General features: G+C 36.0%; 1 pseudogene; it reads right to left on the bottom strand.

Annotated features, from left to right (window-relative positions):
* LOC110296153 overlaps positions 1-4,654 on the bottom strand; it is a 46,791-nt pseudogene extending 42,137 nt beyond the window's left edge.
* Between the last annotated feature and the right edge of the window lie 17,469 nt (positions 4,655-22,123).

Raw genomic sequence — 22,123 nt, 5'->3', positions numbered from 1 at the left:
ATCTCTGGGCTGGTAGTCTTGGGTTCTATAAGAGAGCAGGCTGAGCAAGCCAGAGGAAGCAAGCCAGTAAAGAACATCCCTCCATGGTCTCTGCATCAGCTCCTGCTTTCTGACCTGCTTGAGTTCCAATCCTGACTTTGGTGATGAACCAAAGGAAGTATAAGCCAGTATGGAAGTATAAGCCAAATAAATCCTTTCCTCCCCAACTTGCTTCTTGGTCATGATGTTTGTGCTTGAATAGAAACCCTGACTAAGACACTTGCACATACTTCTATCTTCTCTTCTATCCTGTTCTGTGCATATCATACATACAATTAACAAAGGAAGTCCTCATGCACAGAGCTCATCCACAAATTACAAATATTACAAAATATCAAGTTATGCTCTTCACTACAAAAATGTACCAGTCCTATGGAAATATATGCCAATGAGAAATACCTAGATGAAAACAGGGACAAAGAATTGACAGGAACAATCCTTAACATAATAAAATATTTCAAAGAATTAAAGAAGTCACACAGAAACGACTTAATGATATTAAGAAGGGACTTAAAAAGAATAAGTATCCAAGTGATAATCAAGAAAACAAAATATAAAGTTGGTAGAAATGAAGATAATCTAAGGCTTATGCATAGAACTCAAAAATGTGATAGAAACAAAGGCTTATGAGGAAAATTTATACTTCTAATTGCCTAAACTTTAAAAATTTCACAAAGAAAGCAAAACAAAACAAAAACAAGTTAATGATGCAACTTGATTTTCTGGAAAATCAAGAACCAAACAAATTAAAATAGACTAGATGTTGGACCACCAACCAGGCAGCATACATATGAGGCCCCCAACACATATATAGCAGAGGACTGCTAGGTCTCGGTTCAGTCAGAGAAGATACACTTAACCCTCAAGAGACTGGAGGCTCCAAGGAGTAGGGAGATCTGGTGGGGTGGCAGGTAGGGGGCTGGGGTCATCCTCCTGGAGACAGAGGGCAGGGGAGAAGGTATAGGACACATGAAATAGTCAGAGGATGGACAGGTTGGGGGACAAAATCTGGAGTGTAAAAAATAAAAGTAAAATAGAATAAAATAAAATAAAAAGTCTAGATGCCAAGAAACAATAAAATCCAAAGCCAAATAGTGAAATAAAAACAAAACAAAAATATACAAAATAAAAAGTAACAAACATAAGAACACAGCTGGCTCTTTGAAAAGATCAATAAGAAAAAAGTACTGGTTAAACTAACAAATGATGATGATGATGTTTTTCTTGTTGATCATGATGATGTTGATGATGAAATTAAAACACCAAATGACCAAAATTAACTGAGTGAGAAATGAACAGCAACAAGAAAATAGCACCAGAGACACCAAAGGCACCATAGTCAGCAACCTAAACAGACCAATACCATTTGAGAAGACTTAAATTGAAATAAAAATCTTTCAGTCTACGCAAGGTCTACACTATATTGAGTCAGAGCTCAATTCTTTAAGGCTTTCAATGAATATCTACAACCAATCTTCTTGGACGAGAGAGAGAGACAGAGAGAGAGAGAGAGAGAGACAGACAGAGAGAGAGAGAGAGAGAGAGAGAGAGAGAGAGAGAGAGGTTGTGATTACACATAACTTCAGACACTTAGTATTTGAGAAAGCTACAGAACAAAACAAAAAACCTTAAACTATAAACCCTAACCTCAAAGGAAGACACATATTCAACCAAAAGTACTTGGAAAACAGTGAAAAATATGTCCATAACTATCACTTTGTATAAGAATTAATTTCAAGTGGAAAGAAGACCTACACTTGAAACTTGCAGCTCCTAGAAGAAAACATAAGGATGGTGTTATATGATCAAGGTTTAGAAAAGTCATTTCTGAATAGTTCTCCATTTTCCCAAGTAATATGGTCACCAATTGAGAAGTGGGTCTTCTTAACACGAAAAAGCTTCTGTACCGCTTAAACAAACAAAGAAACAAACAACCAATCAAAAATAATCAACTAAGTAGCTGAATAAAGAAGAAGCCAGCGAACTGGAGTGAATCTATTCCAGCCATTCATATGACATATAATTACTATCCTGAGTAAGGAAAGAACTCAAAGAACAAAAAATAAAAATAAATGTCTGTTCAAAATTGTCCTTGGACCTGAACAGAGATTTCTAAGGAGACAAAGAAATGTGTAAGATATATTTCAAAAAAATGTCCTTTATCCTCAGCAATTAGGAAAATGCAAATCAAAACAACTTTGATATTTCTTCTTACCCCAGTAAGAATAGCAAAGGTCAATAAAGCAACCACCACCAGCAGCAGCAGCAGCATACACTAAAAAGGAGTTGATGAAAGAGAACCCACATTCACTCTTGGTGGGGGTGGTAAGATGGTCCAGCTCTCTGGAAATTAGTGTGTAGAACTCTCAAAATGGTTAAAAATTAAATGCCATATGACACATCTAGATAATTATTTGTTATAGGTGAAAAGGATTCAACATCCTACTCCACAGTTACCTCTCTTCTATGTTCATTATTGCTCATTATGTTCATAAGATCTAGGAAATGAATCTAACTAAATGTCCTCATACAGTTTATGGAAATGTAACATTGGAAAACTTATTCTATATTTCACTATTGCATTTTTATAGTACATGAAATATTCTTCTCTAGAAAGATTGAATATATAAATGACATCTACTAAAAGAAATGGATTATTACTTATCTTGGTTATCATTCAAAATACTACCTTATCAAGACAGCAATTACTACAGAAACACTACAAGAAAGTATTTGTTAGGGTTAGAAAGACACGAAGGAAATGGAAAAACTGCTACACTCTATTACATATATCCTTAAAATTATTGAAAATACCCCTAAGCAATGGCCTTGTTGGCTGATATTATATTGAGCTATGTAAGATTCAGAGCATCAGGAAAATGTGACACATGTAACATAACAATAATACAACAATGTTTTAACTAATGTAATGGTTTTCTGTACAACCATAGAAGACTGACATAATCATATTGATATTTTATATTCTCTAGTTTCTTTGCAGATTTTTCTCCTGGATCACAGGGCCCCCAATGGAGGAGCTAGAGAAAGTACCCAAGGAGCTAAAGGGATCTGCAACCCTATAGGTGGAACAACAATATGAACTAACCAGTACCCCCCCTGGAGCTTGTGTCTCTAGCTGCATATGTATCAAAAGATGGCCTAGTCGGCCATCACTGGAAAGAGAGGCCCATTGGATATGCAAACTGTATATGCCTCAGTACAGGGGAATACCAGGGCCAAAAAGTGGGAGTCAGTGGGTAGGGGAGTGGTGGGGAGGGTATGGGGGGACTTTTGGGATAGCATTGGAAATGTAAATGAGGAAAATACCTAATTAAAAAATATGTATATATATATAAATTTTATTATCTACTAAATCTTAGTGCATTTCCCAGATATATTTTACACAATTACTTATTTGGTGTATTAGGAAGTGTTGGAGAGGTTGTGTCTGTACTAAATATGATTAGTCCTTTTTCTATTAAAGACCATATCTATTTCTACCATTCCCTGTGACAGCACACAGCTGCCTATATACAAGGAAGAAAGCCTGCACCACACACCAACTCTATCTTTATCTTGGACAGTAACTCCTTAACCTCCAGAGTGGAGAGATGTGTCCTTTAATTGTTAAGAATGACATCACCTATGATGTCATTGTCATCTTGATAAGAAGTAAGCGTTAGAGGTTTTGTGGGTTTTAGTGGAGACCCAGTGCAGAAAGTGTACCTTTCTCCATTTCAGATGTCTTGCCATTGTTCAGAGTGGAGCAGACCTTGTGGCTAAGCACCATGGTAGGGGCAGAGACTGCTGGAGCTCCAGCCAGCTGCATATCACCCTGCTGGCTCCCTGTCCACCACTTTTTTCCCACATGTACCCCAACCATAACATCTCTAGGTACACCTACCTCTAACTTTCAAGCTGCTCATTCCTTCATCTCTTTCACCTCCCCATTGCATATTTGTTCATTGAAGTGTCAAGGCAGGCAGCAGATTTAAGTAGCTATTAAAATAATTAGTATTTTTAACATAGAGGATGGAAGCTGTGAACATTTCTGCATGGTTAGTAATTTCCATGTAAAATTAATTTATGAAAGTGCAGAATGTCTTCACTAAAGAGAGAGAGAGAGAGAGAGAGAGAGAGAGAGAGAGAGAGAGAGAACTAAGAGCAAATATCTCTTTCAAGATTTCCATAATCTATTTTCTCTTTTTCTCCCCTGAAATCTAAATAATTATAAGCACAACATCTGTTATTGTTGTATAAACATTTTTAATACTTTCTTATGTATACTCCTTTGTACTCTGTTATGCCTTTTGCTTAGGGTAGTTACCGCTGCTTGTCTTCAAGTTTGTCACTTGTTTTTCTCACTTGTTGTATTAGTAGGACCTTGTCATTATTTTCATATCCATGGCAGAAACTAGTGGAAAGGGTTTATCTTCATTAAGGTTTCAATTTCTGGGAAGAAACGTCATGTCCAAAAGCCAGTTGGGGAAGTAAAAGGTTTAAAATGTCTTACATGTTCATATTGTAGTCCATCACTGAAGGAGGGCAGGACTGTGGGATTCAAAACCATGCCAGGAAATTTGGTAAGGTAGAACAGGTCCAGGCCCAGAGACATGTTGGGCACACACACCTGAGGCTTAGGTCACTCCCAGCTCCCTGACAGACTCGACTTGGAACACACATGCCATTCTTCTCACATAAGAGACTTGACTACAGGTAATATAGGGCCAAGACAGAGATCTCCTTGCTAATGAGGCACCTAGAGGCCTGGAGGGTGTAGCCAATAAGCTTTTTCTAGACATTCCTCCCTGAAAAAGTTATTTAATTTAATGTCAGGGCCAATCCTGAGAAGTGGGGCATGGTTTTACACATCCGCTTTCTGCCATGACAATAAATGTATTAAAACCATGGACTGCCTCATTTAATCGAGATCCACTGTGGTGAGCCATGGGGAAGGCCTTTGCCTAGAGAATTGCAGTCTAGTCTCCCATAGAAGGCCTCTCTGTACTCCAGCCACAACTGCCACCAAGATTGCCACCGTCAAGCCAAGGACTCGCCCCATGGGACCAGGCAGAGCTCCCCTTCCCACCCTAACCTTGCCCCTGATGAGTCTCAGTGCGCTGTCCCAGACTCTGCTCTTACCTCTTCCACTACTTTCAGTGATGCCTGGCTGTCCAAGGGTCTGAGAACCCCAATGGTTCGTTGAATGCCTGGGGAGGCTACTCCTGCATTCCCACATCTCAGACTGTGCTTCCCCGCTCCCAAGCAATGTTCTGGTGCTTCTCTACAGCCCACACCTGAACCTACATGGGTAAGGACAGTCAAATTCCTCTCATCCCCCCTCCCCAAGCGGCTGCCCTACACAGGGCAGAAACTAAAACAGCAACACCTAGAGTGATGAAGAGGCCATGCTAGGGTGTTGCTTACTGGCTTGCTCATTTTGACTTGTTTAACCTGATTGCTTTTAGAACCTAGGACTACCAGGCCAGAACGGCACCATCTGTATTGGGCTACCCTTCCCCCACGAATCTCTAATTAAGAAAATATCCTGTCGCTGAAGCATATGTAGAAATTTACTCAATCCCAGTTCCCTATTTTCAGATCAATCTAATTTGTGTCATGTTGACTCTCCAGCCAAGAATAAACGTTTGGTGTTATGGTATGAGTGACTTCAGTCCAGGGGGAAGATGTGGAATACTGGGATGCTAAATGAATGGCAGCCAAAAGGCAGAAAGAAGGACTGGGCACAAATATCCTTTCTTCTCTTCCCACATATAGTATACCTGAGCTCTCAGACAAGAAGATGATGTTGCATTCTTTATAGAAAAACATGCTTTCAGACATACCTTGAGATGCACTTTTAAATTACCTCAACAACTCTCAATCTAAACAGTTAAAAATGTTAATGCTTACGTTTGTTGTATCTTAGGAATATTTTATTGACTAGTTTGAATTCAGCTTTTTTGTTGTTGTTTTATTATCAATTTAATTATTTTTTGTAGGGATCCTCTCTACTTAACATCGGAGTGAGTCCACATATGTTCTCAACTAAATCATTTAATTAGAACTAATTTGAAGTTTCCGAATTACAATTTTATGAATTGATACTTTAAAATGAAATAGTACACACTAATCAATAGCCATTTACACCACTGTTTCTTTTAGGTCTAAAGCCCTTGCACAGTAAACATTTTCTGTATAACATGACTTAGAATAAGATCATTTGTCAACCAACAATTTCTTATCTGAGAGTTAGAGTCCCTAAGTTCATGGCTAATTTTCACACTCAGTCTGTAGCAGTTCAATCTAGGACTAAGGATTGCTTCTTTAAGTCCAAATCAACACTTATATTTAGGTTTTATACTCTTTCTGACATTCAAAAAAAATTCTCCCTTCACGGATTAAAATAGGAATTCTGCTTGACAAATAAATGTTTCTAGTAGATTTAAATACTTATCAATTATGCTAGTTTTAAAAAATGTAGTCTTTGTTAGGTCTGAATTTTTTAAAAAAAATCATTTAAGCTGAATATACCAGTAAATGTCTTTAAACCATTAGACATAGACAGAAAGACCTAGGTTTAATGTCATCCTCACAGTGAGTTTGACTCCATGCTGATTTCATAAATGAAATCCTGTCTCAATTCAAGCAAATTCAATTTTACAACCTAATAAAAATAATATATCATTGCACCTATAATTACATGGTATAAAGAGAGTATACAGTGTGTTTCTAAATAGGATCAGGGAAATTTTTATGGCCATCGTTGAATCATGTTTTCTATGTATCTATCCTCAGGACACCATATGAAAATTTGCCAGTTGTAGTCTCCACTTCACATACCTAATTTTTTTTCTCTGTTCGTATATTCTAAACATCTCTTTTTATTTTATTGATTAATAATGATAATGGACCATTTATCATAACTCCCTGGTGATGAATACTCTCTTTTTTAACAGACATAGAATTTCCCAGTGTTTAATAAGATAGGTTGATGTCTCCTGCTAACTAGAAGACATTGTACTGTTCTGTAGTGATTTTCTTCATGATGTTCTTATTTTCCCAAAATTGTGAAGCTATCACACACTTATTTCCTATTGCACAGCTTCTGGTCTACAACATGAAGCCTGTAGGAGCCAAATTCTACTCTTCCTTCACACTAGAAATCTGATAGAGAAGATCTTCATGGTCATCCAACCATACCACGCTATTCAATTCTTTCTCCCTGCTTTGGCTTTATAGATACCTTTGTGTAGCTACATTTTCAGACAGAAGGCCTAAAAGACTTCCAACAGATTGTCTTCCAAGACTACTGAATGCACATGACTTATTTTGTGTCAACCATCTCTTTATTCACAGGTGAAGACTACTATAGTTTGTTTTTTGTTTTTTGGTTTTTTTTCGAAGGCAGATGATTTTCTTAGTCTGTGCTGAAAGTGAGCCGTGCGGGCAAAGTATCCAAGCCATAACATTTACCCTATTTCTGAACTTAGGCTAAGAAGTATTCATTCCCTTTTCCCTAAGTTTTAGATCTGAGTCTGAATGAAATATTTGACAAAACCTCAGAGTATATCTTCTTCTGTTTACAGACTGTAGTGGACTAGATTTAAGGTTACAGTGAGAGATTGTGGACAGAGAATTGCATACAGCACAAGAAGTAATTTTGTATGCAGTAAGTATACTTTAATATATCAAAAAAACAGATGGGTTCATGTAAATCTTTGGTAAGAACACATTACTTGAGCTCGGAAGATATCTTTATAGATAAAGAAAGCATTTGTAGTGCAAACATAAGGAACTGATTTAAAAATTTCAGAACATGAAGGTATTCATACCTTCAGTCCCAAGGCTCTGAGGGAAGTTGGGAATTGGAGATAGAAGAATTCATGGAAGTTTATATACGAGAGATCCCAGCATACACAGCGGAAAGAAACCAGAATCCCTTTTTCAAACAAGATGAAAGACAAGGGTCAGGATCAGATGTTATTTTACCTACATATGTGTGCGATAGCCATGTACATCCTCATTAGCATTCATGGATGCACAAACACAAATATACACATATCATGAACAAAGATATAAAATAAAAACACAGCTCTGAAAATTCCCTTTCATTTTAAGAATTAAATTCCACTTTTTGTTCCTATATTAATTAAATATACTTGTGTTAAGATGTACTTTTTGAGATTGTAAATTGTTTCTACATTTCCTGTTCTTCCTCACAACCCTCTCATATTCCTCTTCTTCAAATCCATCCCCTCTTTTTGCATATTTCATGCATATATGTTTTGTATTTACATATATATTTCCAAATATAGCCTGTTAAGTCTATCTATCCTTTGCTTATATGTATTTAAGGCTGACCATTTGACACTGGACAACCCACTGGTATTCTTTTCCCTGGAAGGATCAACTCTTCCACTCCTAGCTTTATTCTGCTGTGTGGAGTTCTTGTATAGAACTGAAATCTTTTGGTCTTTTCATCTTATATGGGGTATTCATGGGTGTCATCTATGTTCATTTGGGCCATCATTTTGAAGAGGCCATGAATGCAGTTTCTGATGTTTCTAAGAGACATAATCTCATAGCAAATGGCCCAATCCACTGGCTCCTACAATCTTTCTTTCCCTTTTCTACAATGATCCTTGAATGTGACAGTGTTTTGCATAGAAACCAAGAAAGCATCTTCAAAACATGATGCTCTAAAAATTAGATGTTCACATGAAAAAGAATGGAATTCCAACCATATCTATCACCTTGCACAAAAAGTAACTCCAAACTGATCATGATCTATACCTCAAAACCTGAAACACTTAAATTGATTGAAGAAAAGAAAAGGAAGACCCTCCATGATTTAGATGTACATGAAGAGGACTGTATTTCACAAAGAAACAAGGCCAGCAATTGACATAAGAGACTTCTTGAAAATATAAAGTGCTTAGCAAGGCCAGGCATGATGGTGCACGCCTTTAATCCCAGCACTTGGGAGGCAAAGGCAGGTGGATTTCTGAGTTTAAGACCAGCCAGGTCTACAAAATGAGTTCCATGACAGCTAGTGCTATACACAGAAACCCTGTCTCGAAAAAAAAAGGCTTAGCTACAGAAATACTTGTTAGAATTTTTTAAAGCTTATGTAACATAAGATTTCTAATTATGGAAGCTATAACTGTCTATATATTTGTGAACTTTTGTTGAGATAAACATCACATTTAAAATGCATGTTCATATGCATGAGAAGGCAAACAATTTTTAGTAGCTGATGACACAGGCTCAATGTCTATGCAGGATAATTAATCTCCTCAGAAGAACTTCTTGTTTCTATATATATACTTTTTTTTTTTATTTTTGGTTTTGGAGCACAACATTATGTTCTGTAAATTCATGTTAGGTAACCATGCAATTGTATTGTAGGAACTGTTCAATGAGGGAAAAAAAAAAAAAAACAAAAAAAACAAAAAAAACGGCTTCCTATACATGCAGGAAGATCTGAGTTCAGGTTTCCAGACCTCCCACAAAAGTTCAGTGTGAGATTTGCATTTGTAGTTCCAGAAATCTAGGACTTGGGAAGAGGTATATCCTCAGAGGCCGGTGAGCAGTCTGTCTTCCTGAAACCACAAGTTCCAGTTGGCAAACCAGTCTCAAAATATAAGGAGGAGAGCAATAGAAGAAGACATGGGATATTAACCACTGACCTCAACACAGATAAGAAGAGCATCACAACCATGTGGATACAGGGACATATACCAAGCAGAAGAAAGACACTGGGGAGTGGGAGAGGGATGAACAAGTACTAACAAAATCATATACAAAAACAGTTTGTAATATTCTAAATAAACTTAATTTTGTTTGTGATCACTAATTTAGGGTTATCAACTGGAATTTTTTTCCAAAGTTAAATGCAGCAACATCACTTTACAATACAAACAAACAAACAAACAAAAAACCAAAAAAAACCATTTTATCTTATCTCTAAATTTACCAGAAATTAATGCCTAATCAAAATATGGTTTTATATGGATAATTTGCTATTTCCCTTGTTTTAAAATCTATAGAAACCATCTGTAGTTTAAAATTATTTAATATTTGTTATACATAGTTCTAAAAGAAGTGAAAAATCATTGTACTTTTAAAAGTGATATTACTTTTCTATAATCCTGAAACTCATATCCTTATGAGTACACAGTTTAACCACTGAGCCATCTCTGCAGGACAAGAAATAACAAAGGCAAACGTCTAGCTGGGAAGCAGCTTAATGGGTAGGACAAACATTTGTATGTTTCAACTATTTCTTAATGATTTTTTAATTTGAAGAGTATATGGACAACTTGTAAGAAGAAAGGCTTTTGGGGGATTTTCATCTCAGAGGGAAAAAGCCCACCACCAGTGGTAGGAGTAGCAAGGAGTAGCAAGGCATGGGAGCTGGAGAAATGAGCTCTCAGCTTAAAAATGGGGAGCCTAGAAAGTCTTGGGGATAGTTGCCGGCTTTGAAACCTCAAAGGTCTACCCTAGTGACTCATTTTTTCAAGTAAAGCCACGTCTACAATGTCTCTCCCGAAAATATCATCCATTGGTTCCCAAGTATTTAAATCCCACCCCAAAGTAAGCCACAAAATAAACATAACAAGCAAATGCACATCCTATAAATATATGCATATGCAAGTACAAACATAGTCAAATTTGCAGGGGCCAACTATCTTCCCATTCATCTATATCTTTGGTGCTTGAATCTCTATGACTCTTCCAATTAAAATGTAAAGTCTGTTTATCCAAAGTGGCCATATAATATGTTGTCAAGGAAACAGGGCATGTGGAATATTACCATAAGGATGCTTGAAATAAAATAATATAGTTTTAGAAAATAGTTTAGAAAATCCTTCATAATCCTTAAAAAAATGCAGCAAAAAATTTTATTAAGTTTCATAAAATTTTCAAGAAAGTAGAAAGAAGTAGAAAAGAAGAACTGTATGAATAGCTTTATTGTAGGTTTATTTATAAATTCATAAGAAGTTGCAACAATCCTCTGTTTTTCTGTGTAAGCATTGCTAGGCCAAGCAAACTCTGGACTGACATATGAAATAGTATTTCCTGCTAAAAAAATAGAGGAAAAAGACAAGTTGAATGAATTAGAGCAAATGAATATTCTTTTTAGACTGAAAAGCAGCCCCAAAGTGCATTAGTGTAGTTAATACACACACACATACACACATACACACACATACACATACACACCATGCACTCCATGTTTCTACATTTACTATATCATCTAAAGCTAAATAATTTAGGTATGTTTAACTACAGAAAAGATATGCAGAATGATAGATGTATTTAACACTTCACTATTTTCAGTCAGTTGACACTCAGAATAGTTTTTAACATATCATAACAGGGATAAGATGTACAGTGTGCGTGTGTGTATGTGTGTGTGTGTGTATGTGTGTAGATAGAAAAATTGTGCCATAAGAAGTAGAAGATAAATCCTCTTAAATAACAGGTGACATTATAGTGTACATTGCATTCCTAAGACATAAACAAGAAACTATTTTTATCAAAATGTTATGGAAAATCCAGTAAACAAGTATAGGGCACACCATGATTTTAATCTCACTGCCCATATTCAGAAAATAAAGTTCAAAATATATCACTTAAAGTTGGACTAAAGTTATTAAACATCAATTTAATAAATTATCTTTCAAACATGCCCATAACAGAACTAAGAACCAATTGTGAAGAAAAGTATTTGTGCTACCCTGCAGCTACTGACTCGACTCCAAGTGCTTAAATATGACATTCTTAAGCACACACACATACACACACAAACACACAATTAGTACAACCCTAGGTGAAAATACATGCAGCATATTTCGGGAGAACACCCTTTTTTCTTGTTTAAACAGCATTTTTAATTTAAAGTTTAAATTAGCATATAGAGTATCTTTATTGCATTTTAAACAAAGAATGCTTCTCTTAATTCTCTTTCTCACTTTGTCTTACCTCTGTAGGCTTCTCCCTGTGTCATAGTTTCCTTTCCATGTTCACTTCACACTTGTCTCATTGTTCAACTTCTGCTCCAAACTCTAAAAGCTCTCATGATGTCTTCCTAGTATCAAAGCCTATATTCACACTCCCCCTCCCACATACACATACACATGTAAACAAGCTGTGGTCCACATATGAGAAAGATACACATTTTTTATGAATTTTATGAATTTATATACTGACTCTTTGTTCTCTTTTTTTCTTTCTTTATTATTTTTCTTATTCACTTTACAAATCTATCACTGTCACCCTTCCAGTAAACTCCTTCTCTGAACCAGTAGGGCCCTGCCCTGAGTATCACCTGACCTTGGCACTTCAAGTGTCTGAGAGGCTAGCTGCTTCCTCTCTCACTGAGGCCAGAAAAGGCAGCCTAGCTAGTAGAACATATCCCACATACAACAACAGCTTTTCAGGTAGACCCCATGTTCCAGTTTTGCGTTACCCACTGGACTCCCTTTCAAAAACAAAACATTTTTATTGATAGAGGTAAAAGCAAATTTGTGGATTTGGGCTATGTGATTCTAGAAACAAAGATGCTGCTCAGGAGATAAATAGGATATTGGCATGAAAATTTATGTAAAGATAGAAGAATAAAATCAACACATGAGAAGCATTTAGAAATGTATCCAAAATTGATTTCAATACTGCCAAAGTAATGACACCAGAGAAAGCATTATATTTAAGAAACACTAGTAGAACAATTTTCTATGAAAAGAATTCCAGGATGGCCAAGGCTGTTGCACAAAGAAATTCTGTCTCAAAAACAAAGAAACAAACAAAAACAAAGAACAAAAAAAGCAATAAGAAATATAAAACATTAAAAATACTTAGACAAGGATATAAACTTAGCTTTAAACCTAGTATACCTGAAGTCTAAAGATCACTATATATGTATAGGCCTGGAGATGTGGCTCAATGATTGATAGCACATACTTTTCTTCTGCAGGCTCCAGAACCCACTCAGGGCACCCCACATCTACGTGTATCTCCAGTTCCAGTGACCATGATGCTCTCTTCTAGCATACATGCTGCCTACACTTGCAGAGTACACATTCTACTCAAAACACACACACATACACATATACACATAAAGTAATTAATCAAACTTTTAAAAATAATACAGAGTTTTGAAAATAGGCATGAATATACATGTGAGTTATATATATATTAGGAAGACAGGAACATTGTAAACCTTAAGTAAGCGAAGACACTTAAAACATAGAAATTGTAAAGCCAGGAAAAAAATAGACAAATGAGATTTTAAAATCAAACTCTCCTTCGAAAGATAAATTTACCACATTAAAAAGCCCAAGCTCTGAGAAGAAAATATATACTTGACATAAAATTTGTCTCTAGAATCAATATACAATTTTAATAACTTAGTAACTGAGATGCAAAAGTTGCCAACACACAGTTTACAGAAGGCATCCCGCTAAAGAATATATATGAGTATCCATTACCACATGAAAATGTTCTTGAAATTGTTACTCAGCAGAAAAATACAAATTATAACCACAGAAGTCTTTACATGTGAGAATGCCTGAGTAAAAATCTGCAGAATGCTTAAGGGTGATGGTTCCTGCTCAGAGAACAGATAGAACTCTTATATTGCTAGGGAAAAAAAAATGTAACACACTGTCTTAGGCAACAATTTGGCCTTTTTTATCCTCTTACTACTAGTCTGGGTATTTTACTCCTCAGTATGTATTCAAATGCTTACAAGCATGTGTCCCTGTAATGATTCAGACAGAATGCTTCAGCAGTTTATCATAACAGTTAAAAAGTGAAAATCTTCCAAATACCTCTCAGTGAGAAATAACATATTGAGATTGGGTCATAAATAAAAGTGAGAGTGCCAACCAAAAATGTTTGATTCATTCAAGAATCATTCAATTAAAATGAGGTGATCTTTGCATATCTACTACTAAGAAAAATTCTTAGCTCCTGAAAAGTCTACACCCAGCTTGCTAAATTCCCACTTGCGGGTCATTGTCTTGCCACCTCCCATGCTACAAAATCCCCACTGCCTTTGTAGTGCACTTCAGGCAAACCCACACTATGCCACAGTACTTTTCTCTCTTGAACCCAGACAAGCTGCCTTGTGAAGAAAAACACACATATGTAATTCAGTAACTCAGTCGTTGGGTGCAGCAACTGAAATCCTAATCCTGTAAGCCTTATTAAATCTAAATCCTCTGGTGATGAAACCTGAAGGATATGCCATTGAAACCAGGATACACTTTTAACTACATCTTTTCCTCACACTATCCCTATCCCAAAAGGCCTAACTCTCTCTCTTCCTCTATCTAATTCTACTCACTCTCTTCCTCTATCCAACCCAGAAGTCCTGCTTACTCACCCAGCAATTGGCTCCTTTATTCATTGGGTGATGGTTCACAAGAAGTCACATGAGTACATGACTCACTCCTCATTTGCAGCCCCTCCTAGGAGAGCAGAATTACCACCAAAATATAAGCAATCCCAAGGCTATTCATAACAATTGTCCTTAATTTCTATTTGACACATGTTTTTCTCCTTATGAAACTTAGCTACTGCATCAAGATAAAACTTGTAACTGCCTCTTCAGCTCCTCTGGGCTCTAATAACTTCTCATATCCTCTTTACTTTTAGAACCTTAGAACTGGATGCTTACTTATCAACTATTTTTGAAAATGTTCCTGTACTAAAACATATTCTATATCCTTGTGTATTTAGAAGAATGCTATATATGTTTAGGAAAAAGGATCAATAAGATAAGGTTCTATTCTTATAACACTCAATTAAGGAATCACATAGCAGGGTAGTTACCAAGCAAACATTGGAAACCTTATGAGCCTGAGGTAGCATGTATCAGATTTCTGTTCTGCAAGTTTACTTTCAAACCTGTTGATATTCTAAATTCTTCCTCAGGAACCCTATAACTGGTAGTTAAGGTTGCTTTGCATTCTCAGATGTCATGAAAGGAAATTAGAGTACCTTTGTATGATGCTAGTGTGAAAATATATTGCTTCCCAAAAGTTGCAGCTAAGCATTCCTAAGTCCCAAACTAGATCATTCTATGCCTTGAGGCTTTGGTTACTATTTGTCTTTAGGCTGCTGTCAGGTTGTTACTCTAACATATTAGACTCCAGAAGGGCAGAGCACATCTGTGAATATCCAGATTAACCTATCTGTTTGTGTTCCAGGTGGTAATATGCCTCACCACCTCAGTCATCCAAAAGATCCAAAGAAAACAATTTGTTTTCATTCCGTTTTGATGTTTCTTCTTGGAAGAAGCGAAGTGATTCCTTCCAAATTCTTCATACATTGGAAGCTTAACTGAGAAGTTAGCAGCACATTTTGCAAGTAATTCATATCTTAAAAACAAAAAAAAAATGATAAGTACAAATAAATTATTACTGATTTACTTAGTACATATCATGGCAGAAATACCTGATACAAAAAGTTAATACATATGAGATCCTTTATAGATATGTATTCCACTGGACTGTACCAGCATGTTAGGTTCCACAGTATGCTTGGTTATATTGGAAAATGTATTATAATTCTCACATATGTCCTGTTCAATTTATTTCATCGGTAGAGGTATTTTTACGATTGATCATCTTTTGAATTACCTAAAATACCAACTGTTGGATAAACATTTAATAATATATATGTATATATATATGATTTAATAATATATATAACTAAAAATAAATTTATTATAAATGTAATTAGATTGACACCCTTTATCCAACAGTGATATCAATCATTGAATGACTAGAACAGAAGTATGGAAAAGAAACCCCACAGCTTTATATAAAGCCTGCTTCTTATGAACACAAAGCAGCACATTTTTCTATTCTATAAATAATCTGAGGGACTTCAACTTTTAGCAGTTTATTTTCTTTATAAATATTGAATAATGTGTAAGCATTGTTTAATGAAAGCATTTTGAGAAATATATTACTTACCTCTGAATCTCCTGGGTTGGTTTAGCATAAGTCAAAGAATATACCAAAAATCAGAGGTAAACATACTCTCTTAAATAATTATTTATAGTTTATCCAACAAAGGCTTGAATCCACTGAACAAGACTTTAGGACTTAGTTAAAAATTGTTTTTAACCAAGTTCTATACCTTATTAAAAGAGTAGTATCAATTGATATAGGGAATTAGAAATTTTAGTTTAGTTTTCTGCCTTACTAATTTTCAATAATTTACAATATTATATTTTTTTCTATGAACTAGAATGAACAACCTAACTCATTACAGGGTAGCCGTTTCTCTACATTGATGCATATGGCTATAACCTTGATACATTTGGACATTTGTTATAGTCAGTAAAAGCCACAACCAGTAAACATGGGTGCATTGCCTGTATAGTACTGGGCCTATGTTCTTTGATGGTGACAATGGGTCAGAGACACAGGTTCTGACAGCATCCTGTTGGCAAAATGACTTGCCAAAGAAATAATCCAACCCTGTTGGATCTTATTCAGCATGCCACTTCCACCATTGACTATGGAGAAAACAAACAAAGAGAACTGTATAGAAAGCATAGTATCAGTCTTGTGTTCCCCTTTGTGCTACGTCCCTCAAGTGAAGCAGGAGCAGGAAGAACCCACAGAGCTGAAAGAGTTGCTGCACTGTGGAGTCTGCATGTCTTAGGATGCTTGCACCACAGAATACACAGGAAAGTTCCAAAGATTCTAAGCAAGAAGGTGCTGAGAAATCAGTTAGATTAATTTTTACAGCTACAAGACACTTTTAAAAATTAAGTTATCAATGTAAATGTTTTTAAAATAAGATAATTCCTTCTACAGGAGAGAATCTTGCCATCTTTGATATATAGAGAAACAGAAAATAGTGCTGTTTAAGGCGACAGTGAAAGTTAAGAATCTTAAATGTTTTATTTATTTTTTTGTATGTGTTTAGTTTTGTAAGCTAAAATCTGTAACTCTAGGACAGCATTATTATTTCCATGTCACCCACTGTCCCCTAACCCCTGGTTAATACATCCTCTACTTTCTGGTTCTGAGTTTCATTTATTTAGAGAATTAAAGCAAATGTAGCAATAGTGTTCCCTAACTCAATTCTAGGGGAACATGAACACAGATCTACTCACATCTGATTGTGAATCAATTACAGACCAAACAAATGGTGTAAGGGTACCACCAAAGACTCCATTGATAAACAAAGAATTTTTCCAGGGTGATTTGCAGATGTATTTAAGAGGGATTGCTTATAGGAGCAGAGTATGTTTAAGTAATTTGCCTTTTTGATCTTTGAGAGAAATTTTATTCCAGCTACATGGCTGCACTAGCAAAGGATCACATCCAAAATATGTTGGCCTGTTTGATCTGGTAGGATTTCATACATGTCACATACCTTTAATTTCCATCTGGTTTGAATACTGGTATGCTACTAGTGTACAACTTTAAGTTAAAATTAATTTGTAGAAGGAAGCAGCTATGTTTGAAAGTAATATCTAAGTTAAGGATGAGTCAGAGAAAGATTGACAAAATGAGAAAGGATATGCTCAACTCTCATGGAAACAGCTCATGAAAAAGGATCTATCATGACTGTTATATGAAAGACCCAACAAGCAGCTGAAAGAGTCAGATGCAGATACTTGCACTCAACCAGTGGACAGAGTCTGCTGAGCCCTGTGGTTGAATTAGGGAAAAGCTAGAAGAAGTTGAGGAGGAGGACAACCCTGTAGGAGAACCAGCAGTCTCAATTAAGCTGGATCTCTGAGATCTCTCAGACACTGGACCACCAAACAGATAGCATCCACCAGCTAATATGAGACCCTCAACACACATACAGCAGAGGACTGCCAAATTTGGGTTCAGTCAGAGAAGACGCACCTAACCCTCAAGAGACTGGAGGCCCCAGGGACTTTAGAGGTCTGGTGGGGTGGTGGTGGTGGAAGAACATCCTCATGGAGAAAGAAATCAGGTAAGAGGTATGGGATGTGGAACAGTTGGAGAGTGGGTTAGGAGGGGATTAAAATCTGGAGTGTTACAAAGAAAGAAAAAAAGTAATAATAAAGAGAGAGAGAGAGAGAGAGAGAGAGAGAGAGAGAGAGAGAGAGAGAGAGAGAGAGAGAGAGAGAGAAAATAACATAATATTGATGTTATGGCTCTTGACANTGGAGAAAGAAATCAGGTAAGAGGTATGGGATGTGGAACAGTTGGAGAGTGGGTTAGGAGGGGATTAAAATCTGGAGTGTTACAAAGAAAGAAAAGAGGCAGAGAGGCAGAGAGGCAGAGGCAGAGGCAGAGAGAGAGAGAGAGAGAGAGAGAGAGAGAGAGAGAAATAGAGGGAAAGTCAGCCAGTTGGGAGTCACTTCAGTGAGTGCAGTACAGTGGAGTTGAGTTCCTTTGTGAGGTAATGCAATTCAGTGCAGGTCAAGAGAGGCAGTTGAAGCCAGAGAATAAGAAAGAGCCAGGAAATTACAACAAATTACAAGAGTTATTGGTAGTCATCAGAGAAATTAAGTGAAAAGCTGAGAGAACTCAGATTGAATTAGTCAGCTTGGAGAGGAGTTTGATCCAGAACAGCTGAGTTGAACCTCCTAGCCAGTTTAGAAAGTAGAGCCAGGCAGTGGTGGTGCATGCCTTTAATCTCAGCACTTGGGAGGCAAAGACAGGTAAATTTCTGAGTTCAAGGCCAGCCTGGTCTTCAGAGTGAGTTCCAGGACAGCCAGGGCTACATAGAGACACCCTGTCTTGAAAAACAAAAACAAAACAAAGCAAAACAAAAATAAAAACAAAATAAAAACAAAATAGAAAGGGTAAAAACTTACTCAATGGTAAGACTCTGAGTCAACAATTACATCAACAATTACATCTGTTAAAGTCACTTTAACAGATCTTGTTGCTTCTTACAAATAAAAGCAAAGGTAATTTGGTTATATAATGGTAAATTGTATCTACATGCAGAAATAATTATTGGGTTTTAATATTAAACATCTCAAATTTGTGCTTACCTTTTTGTGTCTCATAAATAACTGTAAAAATTTACCATACATGGTCATCTTAATTAGATCTCGCTTGTTTGTAGAACAAAACTCTGCACATTGTTTACAAATTAAGAATTAATATGAAGTAGTAATTTAAATAGCATTTATATTCCTCTTTATCATTATTATACATCTATTTTTATCATGTGAGCAGTATTGGAAATGAAAATAAACTTAATAAAAATTGTATATACTTTAAGAAAAAACTTTTACAAATCTCAAAAAATATATTTTTCTACTTTTTTCATTCCATTCATGAGAAATACATTTTATTTACATGATCTATAAAATACAATCTTTACAAAACTGGCCTAGTATACAAGGCATTTTCTTTTGAATTTCAGGTATAATAGTAATAAGATATCTAATGATATAAGTAAGTATTCTAACAGACAATAATTAGTGGTATTTAAAGGTTGTTTTACTGCAGTATGTTAAGTACTTCCACTCACATAAAATTGCTTGCTCTTATTTAGAACGTTTTCTTTTTCCTTTAGCACTATCCCTTTTAGCAATAATATTCCATATGCATGACATTTTTATGGCCTCCTTCATGGAAATTGATGAAGAATATATCTGAAATGGATAAGTGTCCTGAAATCAAGCAGTTTAAATTATTATGTTTAGAAAGATAAGTGAACAGAGATCCTTATTCCCTTTTATGCCAGCTGAAGTTGAAAAGGCCTACATTTAGAGTTTTGTTTATACAAATGTGCTTCACAGCACATACAAGCGGCATCATTACTGTAAGAATACATTTTGAAGAACAACTTTTCGAAAATAATGATGGAGAAAAGGAAGAGTGGCAGGTGGATAAGACAAGTGTCTGGCACCATAATGCTATTTTTATAAGCAGTATAAATAAAAAATGCAGTCAGCATTTGCTGTTTTTTTTTTTTCTTGACACATTTCCAACAGCAGATTAGACTAAGTTTCTTGCACTGAATAAATGAACTAGAATAGGATGTGAAGTGCTTTGGAAGACATCGACTGGCTGTCATGCCTCCTGCAGACTGAAGGGGGGGGGGGGCAAAGTATATTTTCTCTGAAGTTTACTTTTTAAATCCTTTGTTTCATTTCAAATATGACTTACTGTTTTTACTTCTTCTCTTTAGATTACTACTAGACTCAGAACATTTTAGGTAGTCATTTTGACCCATTGGAGAGATAAAAGATTGTTATGCATTGGGCTTCTCAGGTGGCAAACTGGCAGCAAAAGGGGGGTTTGGCCATATTTAGTCATCAAGCTGCAGTCCTGAATCTCTGTGTAACATAACTCCTCCTGAAATGCAAATCTTTGTAAAGGAAAAAGGAGGCTGTTCACACACAAACTAAAATACAGTTACATGTTTACTAAACATGAGTAAGATGCAAAAACTATTTTTTCTTCCTGCAGAGAAGTAACAAAACTTTCTCTTAAATCAAATAGATTAAGTACCTAAAATCCAGAAACTGTAACACTCAGGAAAGGAAGTGAAAGGTAATATTCTGTTTCAGTTGTTGATATATTGATTTAAATAACAAAAGTTCCCATGGGAGTATGTTCTTGACTATTTGGTGTCCAGTTAAGACAGATTGAGGATTCTCTTTGCTCTTTGCTCTTAACATTGTAACAAATGGAGAAATGGAAGGAAATATTTGAAAATTAGGTAGTAAACAGGTCCTTGAAGTAAACATATATTATGTATCAAAAACAGAATATTTGTTTACTTAGAAAAGAAAAGTGAGACAAATGTAGTCAGAAAATGTGTGTGTGTGTGTGTGTGTGTGTTCAGGGTTTTTGCCCATATGAAGTCTAGGGTATCATATCAGCTAACATAGTGTATTTCTTCTCCTTTTCTCCTTTGAGAAAGCTAGATTGCCTTAGATCTTGATTGCTGGCCAGTAAGCTACAGTTGTCCTCTTGTCTCTAGCTACAATAGGGATGATAGTGTGTAATGCCCTATAGCTTTTATAACATGGTATCTTAGCTACTGTTTTATTACTGTGAAAAGAGTTCATGATCAATGATACTCTTACAAAAGGAAGCATTAAGCAAGGGCTTGCTTATAGATTCAGAGGGTCACTCCATGATCATCGTGACAGAAAGCACGGTAGCAAGAAGGCAGCCAACACGCATAGGGCTGAGAGTTTACATCCTGATTCCCAGACAATAGGCAAGGGTGGGGAGCAGAAACAGGGCCATGGATTTTGAAATTTCAAATCTGACCCTGAATCCTTTCCATCCATCCTTTCCATCCACCCAAAGTAGTAGATGGTAATTAATACAAAATTGAACAAATTTGTCAGATTACAGAAAATAAGAGATTTAATGGTACTCAGCGCTAAATGAGACATCTATACCCCACAACTTTCACTATGGCTGAATGATAATTTGGTAAGAGAGTGCACAATATTGAAACATGTGGTATAGTAGCCATATGCAGTGAAACAGCCTTTGCTGGATAAGAAAGCCACAGATTTTCCCTCCTCCAGCCATCATCAGTTACATATTCTTTCTGGATCCTTTTGTCCATTTCAGCCATTGAGCATGCTCTTCTTTACTCTCTAATCAACTCTACCTATCTATGGAAAAATAAGGTATCATATGACATTCTAATGTATGGAAAAGACAGGATTTATACCATGAAGACAATGTACAATATTTTTAATCAGGGTGATAAAAAGTTCTTACAGGAAAGCAAAATCAATTGAAGACTTAAAAAAAATTGGAGGAAATAATTTGTCATTGAATGTTAAATAGTGTGTGAATAAGAGGAATAAAATAATTCACTAGAAAAGCTAAAGTTGAAAAAAGAAATTGTGTTCAATTAATAATGGTTTTATTGTTATCAGTACACAAAGATGCACTGAATTTTTAGAGCCCTGTCTTAAATAGACCCAGACTAACCCATCTCTAACATATGCATCTTTCCCATCTTTCCGTTGTGAGACATATACCACAGCTAAACATGTCAGCACATCAGTCCATGCTCCTCAGTGCCACTGTGATAAAATTCCATGCTCTTCACATCCACTGAATAAACTTCTCAGGGA

The sequence above is a fragment of the Mus caroli genome, chromosome 1, assembly GCF_900094665.2.
Source record: "Mus caroli chromosome 1, CAROLI_EIJ_v1.1, whole genome shotgun sequence".
NCBI classification, from domain to species: domain Eukaryota; kingdom Metazoa; phylum Chordata; class Mammalia; order Rodentia; family Muridae; genus Mus; species Mus caroli.
This window is presented reverse-complemented; position numbering and strand designations above follow the sequence as displayed.